Source organism: Bufo gargarizans, chromosome 1, assembly GCF_014858855.1.
Source record: "Bufo gargarizans isolate SCDJY-AF-19 chromosome 1, ASM1485885v1, whole genome shotgun sequence".
NCBI classification, from domain to species: domain Eukaryota; kingdom Metazoa; phylum Chordata; class Amphibia; order Anura; family Bufonidae; genus Bufo; species Bufo gargarizans.
This window is the reverse complement of record NC_058080.1, coordinates 216,896,160-216,912,172: the sequence shown is the minus strand read 5'-3', so window position 1 is coordinate 216,912,172 and position 16,013 is coordinate 216,896,160. Positions and strand designations below refer to the sequence as shown.

Genomic DNA, 16,013 nt, shown 5'->3' with positions numbered 1-16,013 from the left:
AGCAGCTACTGCCCAGCCAAGATCTGGAGGAGACATCCGCCGCTTCCTCAGCTAGTCAGGCAAGTAGTGATAAGGAGAGTGGCACAAAAGCTTATGCTGCGAGTGATCAGGCTCCTGACCAAGAGGCCGTTGAGAAGTAGATAAGTGATGTTCAAACACTAATCGATGATGATGAAGCCGATCGCACTTGGGAGCCGGGTGCAGAAGGGGCATCATCCTCATCAGGAGAAGAGGGTGGCAGCTTGCCCATGAGGCAGCGGCGGAGCCAGCAAGGTTGTAGCATGGCTCGGAGTCAGCAGGGTGGCAGCAGTGGAAGGTCGGGAGCCAAACGTGCCCGGGGTAGACCACCTGCTTCACAGCACCCTACCTGCGAGTGAAGTAGTGGTGCAGGGGTTCCCGGAGGCAGCGGAAGTAGCAATCAGTCAGTGTGGACTGTTGGGGGGAAAATCACCTAATCGGCGGTGTGGCAGTTTTTTTTTAAAGCGCCAGAGGAGGTAAACGTAGCCATATGTCACATCTGTGGTCAGAGGTGAAGCGTGGCCAGGGTGCCTATGTTGGCATTACGGCCCTGTGTCAACATATGCAGTGTTGCCATACAGTGGCCTGGGAGAACTGTGGCTCCGATGTGGTGGTCCAGCCTGCCGCAGCAACCGCTACATCACCCAGTGGCATGCACCCAGTTTCAGCCAGTCAAGGCTCCATCACCTCCAAAGGGAGCTGTCTGTAAATCCCATCTTCTGCTGGTCCAGATGCTCCTGCTCTTACTCCTCATCAGTAATTCTGTCAGCAATCAGTCACCAAAGTGATTGCCAACAGTATGCGTGCATACATCCAACGGCACAGAAGCAGAATGTGCTCCTGTCCTGTCAGGATGAATCAGGTGTGGGTCAGCCAGGATTTCCAACCACCAATTCCTGTTGCATCAGACTAGATCATCCATGGTGCCACACCAACACTTTGATAGAAGAGACTGTTTTATTCTGACTACCTGCCTCAGTTACTACTTTTATGCTACAAGTCGCCTGATGCCACACATCTGATGGCAACAGCTCTTCATTTCACCCACCTTCGTCAGTGGGTACTGAAATTGTCACCCATCGCTTCCCCACTCTGTTACCGAGTCACTTTCAGGTCTCCTGATGCAGCTGCTGCTGCCATCTTCACACTGTCACCTTGACACTCGCTGGCCTCATCATACTGCTGCCATCTACAGACTCATTGGGCCAATCTGTGGTGTCCTCATGCTGCTTTCCACCTCACCACTATGTCATAGATCCACTATGTGGACTTCTCATGCTGTTCCCACCCTCTCCACTTCATGACTGGTCCACTATTTTGGCTTTCAGCCTGGATGACATCATCATTTATTTGACCTTTCTTTTGATCTGTCAGAAGGAAGGAAAAATGAGCAGCTCAACGGATCTTGTCTGTGTAGCAGCTGTAAGGCCTATATGGTCCCATCAGAATTATTTGGTAGCCAAACTGCAGGAGTGGGTACAAAACACAGAAGACATGCACATATTCCATTCCCGTGTCATCTCTGTTTTAGATCCACTCCTGTATTTTTGGGGCATTAGCAATACTGATGGATTATTGAGCAAATGCTGACCGAGTGAAGGCGTATGGTCCGCAGACAGGATCCATTTTTTGTGGGTTATTGTTCTGGCGGATCAGAGGAAGGGCAAATTAATCAGTGACATCAACACAAACTTACTGCTGACACCCTCTCAACTCTGTCAAGGGGAGGCTCTACTTGTATAAGCGTTTAATAGAACAGGTTCTGTAGACATCTATGTGGAATCAGATGACGAGGGTGTAAAAGGAGTGTGCTTCTTTACACTAACATCAAACTGTAAGGTTGAGTTAATAATTGAGTTATTTGGTCGGGTTTTGCCCCATTACTGCCCAAATAAGTGAAGTGTGCAGTGTGATTCTAATAGCGACTCCTGTCATCTGCATGTCATACTGACTGACAGTATTATTTCACTACCCCAGCACACTCCCTATGCATGTTACTGCATGGCACAGTGTTCTACACCCATATAAAGGCTCTATGCAGTCCGGAAGTAGCCATTTTTTATAGCAATTCGATTCAATTTGAAGCAATTTTTTTCTGAACTGGCCAAATCAAATTTTTGAGAAATTCGCTCATCTCTACTTATCTATAAAAGAACATGAACACCTAAAAATAAGTAGCAACAGGCTGCAATTTCACCCAAATTACAGAATCAAGGATTAATAGAATTGTTTATGTATAAAAGAACATGAACAACCCAAAATCAGTATTATCAGGCCGCAATTTAACACCAGAATCAAGGATAAATGGAATTACTTATGTATAAGAGAACAAGAACACCCCAAAATCAGTAGTATCAGACCACAATTTCACCACAATTATAGAACCAAGGTTTAATGGAATTACTTCTGTAAAATAACAATCTTAACACCTCAAAATCAGTAGTATCAGGTGGCAACTTTACCTCAGAATCAAGGATTAATGGAATTACTTATGTATAAAAGAATGTGATCACCCCAAAAGCAGTAGTATCAGGCTACAATTTCACCCCAGAATCAAGGATAAATGGAATTACTTCTGCATAATAGAAAATAAACACTCCAAAATCAGTAGTATCAGATCGGAATTTCATCCCAATTACAGAATCAAGGATTAATGGAATTACTCATTAGAGATGGCCTTGCGGTTCGAACGGCGGTTGTTTTGCGGCAAACTTTACTTGTTCGCGATTCGCTGAATGTGCGAACATATGGCGATGTTTCCATGCGCCATATTATTTTGCATTGCACCGAACTTTGACCCATGACACATACATCATGTGGGACAGGACAGCAAATTGAAACGTTTCAGCACATTTTAACAGTGTAGGGAGAAGTTGCTGTGTGGAGCAGGGACAGACTGATAGGGCCAAAAGCCAGCTAATAGGGCCACAAAAGTCATTTGAAGTACTGGTATAGGTGTGCTATCGATAGGTGTTATACACTGAGGGGTGTGATCTACTTATAATATACTTTCTAACATAGAAAGTATATTATAGTGCATTTGTATTTTGCAGCAGTTGTGTGTGGGTATGCTGAGATACTGCAGCTATATAGAGGGACAAACTCTATTGGAATAACTATGTCGCAACTGGTGTGATATACCTGTTGCCCCCCCAAAAAATGATTGAGGGGTGTGAATTACCTATAATATATTTTCTGACATAGAAAGTATATAGTGTGTGTGTGCGGTTCTGCTGTGATACCGGAGGTATATAGAGGGACAAGCGCTATTGGAACAACTGCTTGCAACGGGTGTGATATACCTGTTGCCCCCCAAAAAACTAATTGAGGGGAGCAATATACCCGCTTCCACAAAATACTGATTAAAATTAAAAGGTTTGACATATCTGCTTTCACAAAATACTAATTGAGGGGTGCGACATAGCTGCTTCCACAAAATGCTGATTGAGGGGTGCGATATACCTGCTTCCACCAAATATTGATTAAGAAGTTCTATATACCTGCTTCCACGAAATACAGATTGAGGGGTGTAATATACCTGCTTCCGAAAAATACTGATAAAAGGGGCTTGATATACCTTCTTCAACCAAATATGGATTGAGGCCTGTGATATACCTGCTTCCACAAAATACTGATTAAGGGGTTTGATAAACCTGCTTCCACAAAATACTGATTGAGGGGTGCGATATACATGCTTCAGCAAAATACTGATTAAGGGGTGTGATAAACCTGCTTCCAACAAATATTGATTAAGGGGTACAATATACCTGCTTCCACAAAATACTGATTAAGGGGATTGATATACCTGCTTCCACAAAATACAGACTGAGGGGTGCTATACCTGCTTCCAACAAATATTGATTAAGGGGTTCTATATGCTTCCACAAAATACTGATTGAGGGGTGCAATAAAATTGCTTCTGCAAAATACTGATTAAGGGGACTGATATACCTGATTCCACAAAATATTGATTATGGGGTTTGAAACAACTGCTTCCACCAAATATTCTATATAACTTCTACCAAATATTCTATATAACTGCTTCCAAAAATAACAGATTGAGGGATGCAATATACCTGCTTCCACCAAATATTGATTATGGGGTTCTTTATACCTGCTTCCAAAAAATACTGATTGAGGGGTGTGATATACCTGCTTCCACCAAATACTGATTAAGGGGATTAATATACCTAATTCCACCAATTATTTATTGAGGCCTGCGATACACCTGCTTCCACAAAATACTGATTGAGGAGTGCAATATACCTGTTTCCGCAAAATACTGATTAAGAGGTTTGATATACCTACTTCCAAAAAATATAGATTGAGGGGTGTGATATACCTGCTTCCACCAAATTTTAAATAAGGGGTTCTATATACCTGCTTCCACAAAATACAGATTGAAGGGGTGCAATATACCTGCTTCCACAAAATATTTTTTTGTCTTAATTGTTTTTATTAGATTTTCAAGATTTAAGGCATAATTACAATAAAGATGCACTTCAGTGACATCTATGGTAGTTGAGTTATTTAAAACAAATAACAATTCAATGACATAACTATTGTCAAAAAATAACACCACTGATTTGCGATGATCAATATCCACGGCTGGTGCACATTTTTATGTGGATTTTTAGAAGCTGACCAAGAACAGAAGCCTTATATACGTGGTAATTAGTAATTAGAGGCCAACCCCCTCCACTTTACTTTTAAACGCCATTTGTAAAAGAGATCTGGGATTCAAAAGCGCAAATGTGTGCATAGTGAGAGAAAACAACAACATATCCCCCCTATATTTCCTTTCATACCATTTCACAGTGTGGAGATACCATCCAAAATTGCCACTGTTTCATTAACTTTTGGAAAGAACCATTACCCAGTGCTATATTTTTTTTTCATAAGCAAAAGTAGTGTTAATTGCGGACAATAAATTTCCTATTTGCGGCACTTCCTGAGATTTCCATCTCCGCAATAGCATCAATTTGGCCAAAACACAAAATATGCATACCAATTTTCTACTTTCTACAGGGAAGTCATCCGCCCCAACTAGAAGTAGGGCAAGTTGCGGTGTCCACCTAAACTTCTGTGGAAGTAAAAGGGCCCAACAATTCTCCACATGCTTTCCAATAGATTTTAATCAATGGGCATTGTCAAAGGATGTGGAGAAGCGTCCCCCTACAACCACAGCCTCTCCAACATTCACCAGACACCCCAGGGTACATATATTGTAATGTTTCTGGTGTGTAGTACCAATGTAAAATCATTTTTCGAGCCGATTCTACATGCGTGTAACATTGCAGATGAGAATGGATTGCCTTGATTGCTCTCAGCCAATCTGAGTCCGATATAGCAATATTCAGAGATTTCTCCCATTTACGCATAGGATGAGACTTCTCAAATTGGACTGGTTGGAGCAGTGCTTCATATAGCGATTTTAGCCATTTAGAATTGCTAGAAAGGTAGATCATACCCAATTGGTTACAACCTAATTTTGCAGGGCGTAATGTTTGAAGCAGATGCCGGATTTGAAGATATTTAAAAAATTCTGACTTAGCGTCAATTGTTCCTTCAAAGATTGAAAGGACTTCAGCATCCCATTCTCATACAACGATTCCACTGTGCACGTAGCCTCTGAGTGCCACAAAGATAAATCTATGTGCGGGAGTAAAGCTCTGATAATAGAGAATGGCAATGAGGCCAGTGCTGGCAGATTCCCCCCAGTGGCTATACTATGAAATTGGTTCCAAGCTTTTATGGAAGCCAGCATTACTGGATTTAGGTTTCTTGGGACTGGGATGTCCCAAAAGGGCAAATGTAATAGGTCTGGCAAGGTAAAAGGTGATGCTTGTGCCTGTTCTACCTATATGCAAGGGATCCCCACCTTCTCCTGCTTCCAATTTCTGAGCATGGAAACTAAAGAAGCTATATAATATAATTTTATGTCTGGTACTGCAAGACCTCCCATTCCACGTGTCCTCTGAATAATGCTTTTAGCTACTCTCGGTTTCTTATTCTGCCAAATTTACTTAGACATTATATATTGCACCTTACTGAAAAATCTATTTGGCAACAGGATCGGGAGAGTGCGGTACAGATATAGGAAACGGGGGATGATAAACATCTTAAAAGCTGCAATTCTGCCCAACCATGACGTTTCATGTTTGTGAAAGTTTTCCAGATCCCTACCAATCGCTAGTAGCAAAGAATCATAATTGAGAGTATATAGTTTTGACAAAGAGGGGGTCATATTAGTACCCAAGTATTTGATGCTGTCAGTACACCAATCAAAGTCCCATCTTTTGCGAAAAAGATAATGTTAAGGCCTCCGGAATGTGGATTGGTAATGCTTGTGTCTTGGAGGAATTAAGATGGTAGTACGAGATGTTACCGTAATTTTCTATCTGGTCCATGACCGCTGCTAGGGATGTCTCTGGCTTTGTTAATGATAGGAGAGCGTCATCTGCGTATAGTGAGATTATATGTTCCTGACTTCCAATTCTAACTCCAGAAATGTGGAGATCCAACTTTATTGCTTGAGCTAATGGTTCCATGGCAATAAAAATTAATGGGGACAGTGGGCAACCTTGTCTGGTGCCGTTCGTTAGATCGAATGCCCAGGACAGGGCCCCATTGACATACGCTGGCTGTGGGGTTGCTATAGAGAGCCTCTATTGCAAGCATGATAGGACCACTAAATCCCATAGTAGAGAGCACCGAGAAGGCGAACAACCATCTGATCCTATCGAATGCCTTCTTGGCATCCAGAGCCAGGACCAACAGAGGGCAGCTCTTTTGTTTGGCCTGATGAAAGATGCCCAACATTCTTCTAGTGTTAAAGTAAGACAGTTTGGTCTGTATGGGTTATGGATAGGAGCATTGCAGCTAACCGAAGGGCTAAAAGTTCTGCGTATATTTTGATGTCTTGGTTCAGCAAGGAGATAGGCCTAAAATTTTGGGGTCTGTCAGAAGGCTTACCCGGCCTAGGTAGGGTGAAGATAATGGCCTGTAGGTTTTCATTAGGAAAAACTCCAGAGGACAAGGCAGACTGACAAGAGTCACGTAAAAAAGGACTTTGAATATGTGTAAACCATTTATAGTAATGACTAGCAAATCCATCCGGGGCCAGGTGCTTTATCCCGGGGTAAGGAGGCTATTACTTTTTCAACTTCCTTAGTGGTTATTTGGGCATTAAGGGTTTGGAGTTGTACATCTGTTAAAGTAGGTAAGTTTAGAGAACTGAGGTAAGTATATATCAAGTCAGTTAGGTTTGGGGGAGTTGGTATTGAGTCCTTTAAATTATACAGGTCGTGATAATAGGCCTGAAAACCCTCTGCTATATCCGACGGGGAGTACATTTTAATTTGCATCTTAGGATGTAAGAGATATGGGATTCTACTCTTTACCCAGTTTCGCCTTGAGACTGGCCGCCAAAAGTTTACCTGCTTGTATTCCCTTGGGAGTAATAGTGCGCCTTGGTTTTACGAAGCCCTTTTACAAAGGACTCTAACATGTGATTCCTCAGATCCTGCCTTACTTGTTTCAGAGCCTCTGCATTTGAGGGTGAGGGATTTGTTTTATTGCTGTCCTCCAGTTGTTTCAGTTTGGCGAGCAGTTGTGATGTGGCCTCTTCTTCTATTGAAGAAGCAGGTTTGGACAGTGTTAGGGGCGTATATGGATACGAGAGTGAAGAGTATGTTATTCAAGGTGCATACCAGGATCACAAACCTCCCTGTAGGGTCACTTATACTGTCAATCAGTGTGAACGCTAAAGTATTTTTTATGGCTATCAAAGTTGGAGTGAGCTTGAAAGATATGGGGGAATTGTGCATGTTGTACCCTATGCGCGTATTTGACTAGTAAGGCTAGCAAATGAGATTACCATAGTAAAGCAACTTAAAATGTAAAGTAAAGAGGTCGCATAATAAACTGTAAAAAAGCTGCAGGACGCCTCCCAGCCAGAGTGCCCGCGCCCATATCACGAAGGTGGTGGAGCATTGTACAGGCATAATTGTGGCACCATTCATGTATGTAGCATCATATAACAGTGGTAGAACATAATAACATAGAACCAGAAGCATGAATACGTAAGGTATATCCATAAGAGCCAACCGGCTCTCCGTAAACCAAAAAAAATTGGGGAATTAACGTCTCGTCTGAAGCCTAGGTTGTAACTTGTATCGACAGTCACTCAAACCTAGCATACAGGCAATGAGACCATTAACTTTCCCCGGTGAACCGACTAAGCGGACGGTGTCCCAATCTTTCTGAATTTTGTCTGGAGGGGGTCCAACGATGCTCCTTCGGCGGATCAATTGGAATGTCCCAGCTTTGCAGCACTTTTCTACCTTCTTCCATGGACTTTATTATATGCAGGTCCCCCATATGGTGTATCAGGAGGCATACCGGGAACCCCTATCTGTATTGTATCTTGGCTGTTTTCAAGGCAGATGTAATAGGGAGCAGAGCCCTTCGTAGCCTAAGCGTAGTAGCCGATAAATCCGCATACAGGGATATTTTGTGGTAGGGAGCGGGCAGTCCGCCATTTTGTCTCGTAAACGACATCAGTTGCTCCTTAATGGAGTAGAAATGTACTCTAGCAAGAACATCCCTTGGCACATTTTCCTCCAGGTGTCTGGGGCGTGGGACTCTGTGTGCCCGGTCAATCTCTAAATCTTTGTCGCTGCAGTGAGGCAAAGTGCTTTTTATCAGCGATTTCACATAAGAAGGGATGTCTTTAGCCGCAACAGTCTCTGGAATACCTTGCAGCTTAATGTTATTGAGCCTGCTGCAGTCTTCCAAGTCTGCCATCTTGTTTTTAATAGCCTCAACTTCTGCTTCTAAAGCATAATTCACATCAATAAGGTCATTGTGGGAGCCTGCAATCGCTCCAAATTTACGCTCTAGGTGGTCTGTTCTAGCCCCAATGTCCTCCAAGTCCATTCGTAAAGGAGCCACTATAGAGTGCATATCATGCAGAAGAGAGCGCCTCTGTATTAAAAGCATATCCCTCATGACAGTGTCTGTCAGAGCCATATTATTAAATGGCAGCACCAGGATCTCTGCCTCACCCGTGTCCTGAGGGCCCCCTTGTATTCTCACAGTACCTGCATGAGTAGGGTCTTCTTCAGATGATCGAGTACGCTGTGAGGTATGCGGAGGGTCTACAGGCCCTGCGGTCATTTCTCTCCCATTTGTCTGGGTTGGAGCAGTCGTGCCGCTTTCTCCCTCCTGCCCGAGAGACAAATCCTCGTCGTCATCGAGTGCAAATCTCGGGGGAGCCAGTGTATCTGACCCCTTCTTAGAGTCGGAGCTTGTAGGGGAGTGTAGGCCCTCAGTGTAGTCTCGTAAGGATGCAGTTCTTTTCCCGGCACCATCTTGAGATCTTCCCGCTTCTCTGGTGAAGTAGAATTTCATCAGCTGCGGGTGCTTCATTCACTTTTTTTCGCCCCGTCATGTCCAGATAGGGTTCCGTGACTGTTCCCTCCAGCTTTGGGTGGTTCACAGTTAAATTAGTCGCTATATAAGTTGCTGGTTTGTAGTGCTATCTCCGGAGCTGCAGCATACTACATCCGTGCGCCTCGGCAGCCAGACCACGCCCCCCGCTTCCACAAAATATTGATTAAAGGGGTTCTATATACCTGCTTCCACAAAATACTGATAAAGGGGATTGATACATGGTTCAATGGGAGTAATGACTGGGATATAACAATACCAGGGTTGTCTCTATATAGGAAAGACAGAGAAGGCAAGAAAGGGGGAAGGGTAGCCCTATATGTGAAACATAGCCTAAATTCTAATTTAATACAAGTTAGCGAGACCAATTTAGATTCAGTTTGGGTTACATTGCAGCTTCATAAGGTAACTCGTGTAGGTGTGATATGTAGACCACCTAGCCAAGTCAAAAAATTTGATGATCTACTAGTTGAGGAAATAGCTAAAATGACAATGAAAGAGGAAGCTATCATTATGGGAGACTTTAATCTTCCTGATTTAAACTGGAAAACCAAAATAGCTAGTTCTGCCAGGAGTACAGATATTCTAAATTCCCTACTGGGATTATCTTTACAGCAAGTAGTAGAGGAGCAAACCTGGAAGGAGGCCATTTTAGATTCAGTATTCACAAATGGGAATTTGGTATCTGATATTACTGTAGGGGAAAGCTTGGGATCTAGTGATCACCAGTCAGTGTGGTTTACTATAAGTACAGTGACTGAGTTATACCACACAAAAAAAACTTTTTTTTTTTTTTTTTAGAAAAACTGACTTTTCTAAAATTAGATTAGTGGTATACGAGTCCCTATCAGTTTGGAACAGTTTCAATGGAGTCCAGCAGAAATGGGACTACTTAAAAGTGGCACTATTGAAGGCAACAGATAATTGCAATAGGCTTGTCAGTAAAAGCAAAAAAAAGGACCACTGTGGTACTCAGCAGAAGTTGCCAAAATCATTAAAAACAAAAAGATAGCATTTAGTACCGTATTTTTCGCCCTATAAGACACACTTTCCCCCCCCAAAAGTGGGGGGAAAATAGCAGTGCGTCTTATGGGGCGAATGCTGCATTTTGCCGAACTGTCAATGATGCGCCGTGATGCAGCGCGGCGGGTATATCAGCTGAGACGGAGGAGGGGCTGGGGGCCGACATCTGGTTTTATAATGACAGCGGGGCCCAAGTAGTGACTGTATTCTACTACACAGGCCCTGCTCACTGTATATACCGTAATCTTATCTATAATTGCGGCATTGTTAATAGTAATCAGCGCTGTGTATTACTTACAACAAGCGCTCGGTAGCAGAGAGGAAGGAGGAGGCAGGCCGGGAGGACGGGCGCTGTCAGCGTGAGTCACTACGTCACACGCCTGCGCCGCCCACTTTATGAATGAAGCAGGCAGCATGGGCGAATGACGTATGACTCACGCTGCCAGCGCCCGTCTTTCCGGCCTGCCTCCTCCCTCCTCTCTGCTACCGAGCGCTTGTTGTAAGTAATCCACAGCGCTGATTACTAGTAACAATGCCACAATTATAGATAAGATTACGGTATATACAGTTGCTGATTACTATTAACAATGCCACAATTATAGATAAGATTACCGTATATACAGTAAGCGGGGCCCGTGTAGTAGAATATAGTCACTGCACGGGCCACGCTGTCATTATAAAACTAGATGTGACCCCCATCCCCTGTATTGGGGGTCATTCACACTACAGGGACACTGTTATGGAGGGGATCTGTGGATGACACATATGTGTCATCCACAGATCCCCCCCATAACAGTGTCATCCACAGATCCCCATAACAGTGTCATCCAGAGACCCAAGAGCCATCCACAGATCCCCCATAACAGTGTCACCCACAGATCCCCCATAACAGTGTCACCCACAGATCCCCCATAGCAGTGTCACCCACAGATCCACCATAACAGTGTCCTCAACAGATCCCCCATAATGGTGTCATCCACAGAACACCATTAGTTCAAAACCCACCAAAAGCACACTTTTTTGTTAAAAAAATTTTTTTTTCTTATTTTCCTCCTTAAAAACCTAGGTGTGTCTTATAGGGCGAAAAATACGGTAATTATAAATAAAAAAAACGAGAATGACAGGCAAATTTATAAGATTAGGTAGAGAGAGCCCAAGCAAGTTATAAGAGCTTCTAAAGCACAGGCAGAAGAGAAATTAGCTCAGTCAGTGAAAAAAGGTGATAAAACATAAATACATAAATTAAAAAAAGGAAACTAAAACAAGGAATTAACTAATTAAAAACAAAAGAAGGAAGGTATATGGAAGAAGATAAAGAACTAGCTGACTGCCTCAATGAATACTTCTGTTCAGTTTTTACAAAGGAAAATGAAGAAAGAGGACCTCAGTTAGGAAGGAAGAATAATGAATCTTTTGATGCAGGTGTCTTTACAAAGGAAGAGGTTCTAAGTCAGCTGTCTAAAATTAATACAAATAAGTCAAAGGGGCCTGATGGGATACACCCAAAGCTATTAAAAGAGCTTAGCGGTGAACTAGCAAAACCATTAACAGATTTATTTAACCAATCACTGGTAACAGGAGTCGTCCCAAAAGATTGGAAATTAGCAAATGTTGTGCCCATTCACAAGAAAGCTAGTAGGGAGGAATCGGGCAATTATAGGCCAGTAAGACTCAATAGTGGTGAAATTAATGGAAACCATACTTAAGGAGAGGATTGTGGAACAGCTAAAATCCCATGGATTGAAAGATGAAAAACAGCATGAGTTTACTTCTGGGAGATCATGTCAAACTAATCTATTTGATTTTTTTGATTGGGTGACTAAAATAAGAGATGGCAGAGGTGCAGTGGATATTGCTTATCTAGACATTAGTAAGGCTTTCAATACTGTCCCACATAGAAGGCTTATCAATAAATTGCAGTCTTTGTGTTTGGACTCCCATATTGTTGAATTAGGCAGTGGCTGAGGGACAGACAACAGAGAGTTGCAGTCAATGGAGTATATTCAGACCATGGTCTTGTTACCAGTGGGGTACCTCAGGGATCTGTTCTGGGACCCATATTGTTTAATATCTTTATCAGCGAAATTGCAGAAGGTATTGATGGTAAGGTGTGTCCTTTTGCTGATGACACAAAGATTTGTAACAGGGTTGATGTTCCTGGAGGGATACACCAAATGAAAAAGGATTTAGGAAAACTGGAGGAATGGTCAAAAATCTGGCAACTAAAATGTAATGTTGATAAGTGCAAGATAATGCACCTGGGGTGTAAAAACCCAAGAGCAGAATAAAAAATTAGTGATACAGTCCTAATCTCAGTATCTGAGAAAAGGGATTTAGGGGTCATTATTTCAGAAGACTTAAAGGTAGGCAAACAATGTCATAGAGCAGCAGGAAATGGAAGCAGAATGCTTGGGTGTATATTGAGAGGCATTAACAGTAGAAAGAGGGAGGTGCTCATGCCACTCTACAGAGCACTAGTGAGACCTCATTTGTAGTATTGTGCGCAGTACTGGAGAGCATATCTCCAGAAGGATATTGATACTTTGGAGAGAGTTCAGAGAAGAGCTACTAAACTAGCACATGGATTGCAGGATAAAACTTACCAGAAAAGATTAAAGAACCTTAACATGTACAGCTTTGAAGAAAGACGAGACAGAGGAGATATGATAGAAACTTTTAAATACATAAAGGGAATCAACAAGGTAAAAGAGGAGAGAATATTTAAAAGAAGAAAAACTGCTACAAGAAGACATTGTTTTAAATTAGAGGGGCAAAGGTTTAAAAGTAATCAGGAAGTATTACTTTACTGAGAGAGTAGTGAATGCATGGAATAGCCTTCCTGCAGAAGTGGTAGCTGCAAATACAGTGAAGGAGTTTAAGTATGGGCGGAGCCTGACCGCTGAGCATGATGGAGGTCTGAGAAAGAGCTCCTGCCGTTTAGACCCGTGTTTCAGCGCATAAAGACACCCAGACTCTGACAAATATGGTCAAAATTGGAAGAGATAAGCCCAGAGACCATCAGGCAACCCCTAAACACAAAAAGGGGCAGATGGAGATAGACCGTTTTATCAGAAAAAAGCTAGCGCTCTTACCAGCGTGGCTAAGCAAAATGGCACAGCAGCCCTTGCTACCAGACTCAGAGGAGGAGGACGGAGAAGAGTACACAGGTGCCGAGGGAGGAAGAGAAGAGGTCGATACCGTACACTCGGACGACAACAACACCATCCTCACGAGATCCTTCCTCAAAGACTCGTTGGCCCAGGCAATGGCGCCGCTGCTCCAGGAAGTAAGAGACATGAGGGAGGACGTGAAATCCCTAGGCCACAGGGTCGAATCCCTGGAAGGGAACCAAAGTCTGCTGACTAGTAGAGCGTCTGCAGTATCCGATCTCCTGGACGTACAAGCTAAATCGCTCAATACGGCTTTGATGTTAATTGAAGACCAGGAGAATCGGAGCAGAAGAAAAAACATCCGATTCAGGAGGGGCGGAGCATGCACCGGAGCTAGATGGCAGCTTGAAGTGCAGCTCTGCTGTGTAAAATTCCCCCACAGCCCTAATCAACCTGCGATTTGGACCCACAATGGTCAAGATAGGTGGCCCCAGACCTGGAGACTCACAAGGAACGAGCAAAGAGGCGATTCCAAACGAATCAATGGAGAAATTCCTGAGGAAAGCTGCTCAAGCTCATGTAGCTAAAGAATCTAAGATGGCGCCCGGCACGCCGAGAGCGGCGGGGAGCAGCATGAAGCCTGCAGCTGTCCATGAGAAGGTAAGGGACACCTCCCCTGAGACGGATACCCTGCCTATCTCTAGATCTTTTCTAAAAGACGCCCTGAATGAAGCGCTAGAACCCCTGAGATATGATCTCACCTCCATCAAGGAAGACATGCGCCACATAGGAAGAAGGGTAGAGGTGTTAGAGGACACACAGTCGGCGATAATATCGCATCAGAAAAATACCTCTTCCACGCTGTCTCAACATCAGAAGCACCTGAATGCCCTGTACACACTCCTGGAAGACCAGGAAAACAGGGGAAGACGCAATAACTTGCGTTTTAGAGGCATACCTGAGACAGTGGGCACAGTTGAAATAAATGAAGCTGTAACCAACATATGCATGCAGCTCCTGGGTCCTGACTCTACACATGAAATAATCATTGAGAGAGCACACAGAGCACTGCGCCCTAAACCCCAACCTACAGAACCGCCTAGGGATGTGATCTGTAAATTCCTACATTACCCTGTCAAGGACGCAATATTGAATAAAGCAAGAAGTTCCCCACAAATAAGTTTGGATGACTGTCCTATTTCAATATATCAGGACTTAGCACAAACCACTCTGAAGAAAAGGAGAGCCCTGAAACCACTAACTGAATGGCTGCGTAATAATAAAGTGATGTATAAGTGGCTCTTTCCCTTTGGCCTGTCTTTCCTCTTTAATGGCCAGAGATTTTCCATCTCATCATATCAGGATCTGACCAAAGCATTTGACATCCTGCAAATTAATCATCTTCACATTGAAAACTGGGACATTATTCCAGATAACATTCCAGCAGCCAATCTTCCTTCAATCGCACCGTGGGAGACACCTCGCCCAGCCAAGCCTCAAAGATCTAGAAGAGGCCGTAACTCCTCTACCCCAAGAAGACTTCCACTTAATGAAGATTAAGAGACTCCTCTTCTTACGACATACTAGAGCGTCCATTATATAAGTATAACCGCCATTTGCATGCTTTCTTTCCTTTACGCTGTCCTATATAGGCCATTTATGTTTATGTTTTTATATTCACGCCCACAAGGACAAGACCATCTCTTCCACCTGTTCTTGTACCTTGCGGGATCCAAGATTTTGATCCTTACGAGGGTAATACACCAAGTCACAATATGTTGTGTACCCCCCCTCCCCTATTATACCACTTGAGCTTCATTGCTCTTCCTCTCAGGGTTAACAAAACCTTTTGTTGTTATGTTTTTCACTTATGTTGTATGTTTTTTGTTTTAATGACAGGTTCTCTCCAGTTTCTAAGATTCATGCCAAGGTGGGAGGGTGTCTTCTCCGGACCCCAGATGCTTCACCATGGGAAGCTAAGTACCCTTATATTATACACACACAGGATCTATCAAAGCGAGCAACAGACTGATACTCCTATGATAGATGGCTGATATATGTGTAGGATCTTTCAATGTAAAGGGATTCCATGCCCCAGCTAAACGTAGTCAGGTCTTTTCCCATATGAAAAAGGAAAAATGCTCATTTCTGATGCTTCAAGAAACTCATTTCAAGTTCAATAAATATCCTGATCTTTCCCGATCCCTATTCCCACAGTGGTATCACTGCGGCTCTGATTCTGCAGCATCTAGGGGTGTCAGTATCGAGCTCCGGAGGGGACTCCCTTTTACATATGTGTCGCATATTCAGGACACTGAAGGTCGATATATCTTTCTGAAAGGAACTATCGCTAACCAATTGTACACATTTGCTAATGTATACACCCCCAATGTCAACCAGGTATCGTGG

The 16,013-nt window shown here is 43.2% G+C and overlaps 1 protein-coding gene across 2 annotated transcripts in view; it reads right to left on the bottom strand.

Moving 5' to 3' along the window:
• Window positions 1-16,013, bottom strand: part of LOC122946004 (bifunctional heparan sulfate N-deacetylase/N-sulfotransferase 4-like) — a 754,569-nt gene that overhangs the window by 418,557 nt on the left and 319,999 nt on the right. The gene's annotated exons all lie outside the window — the stretch shown is intronic.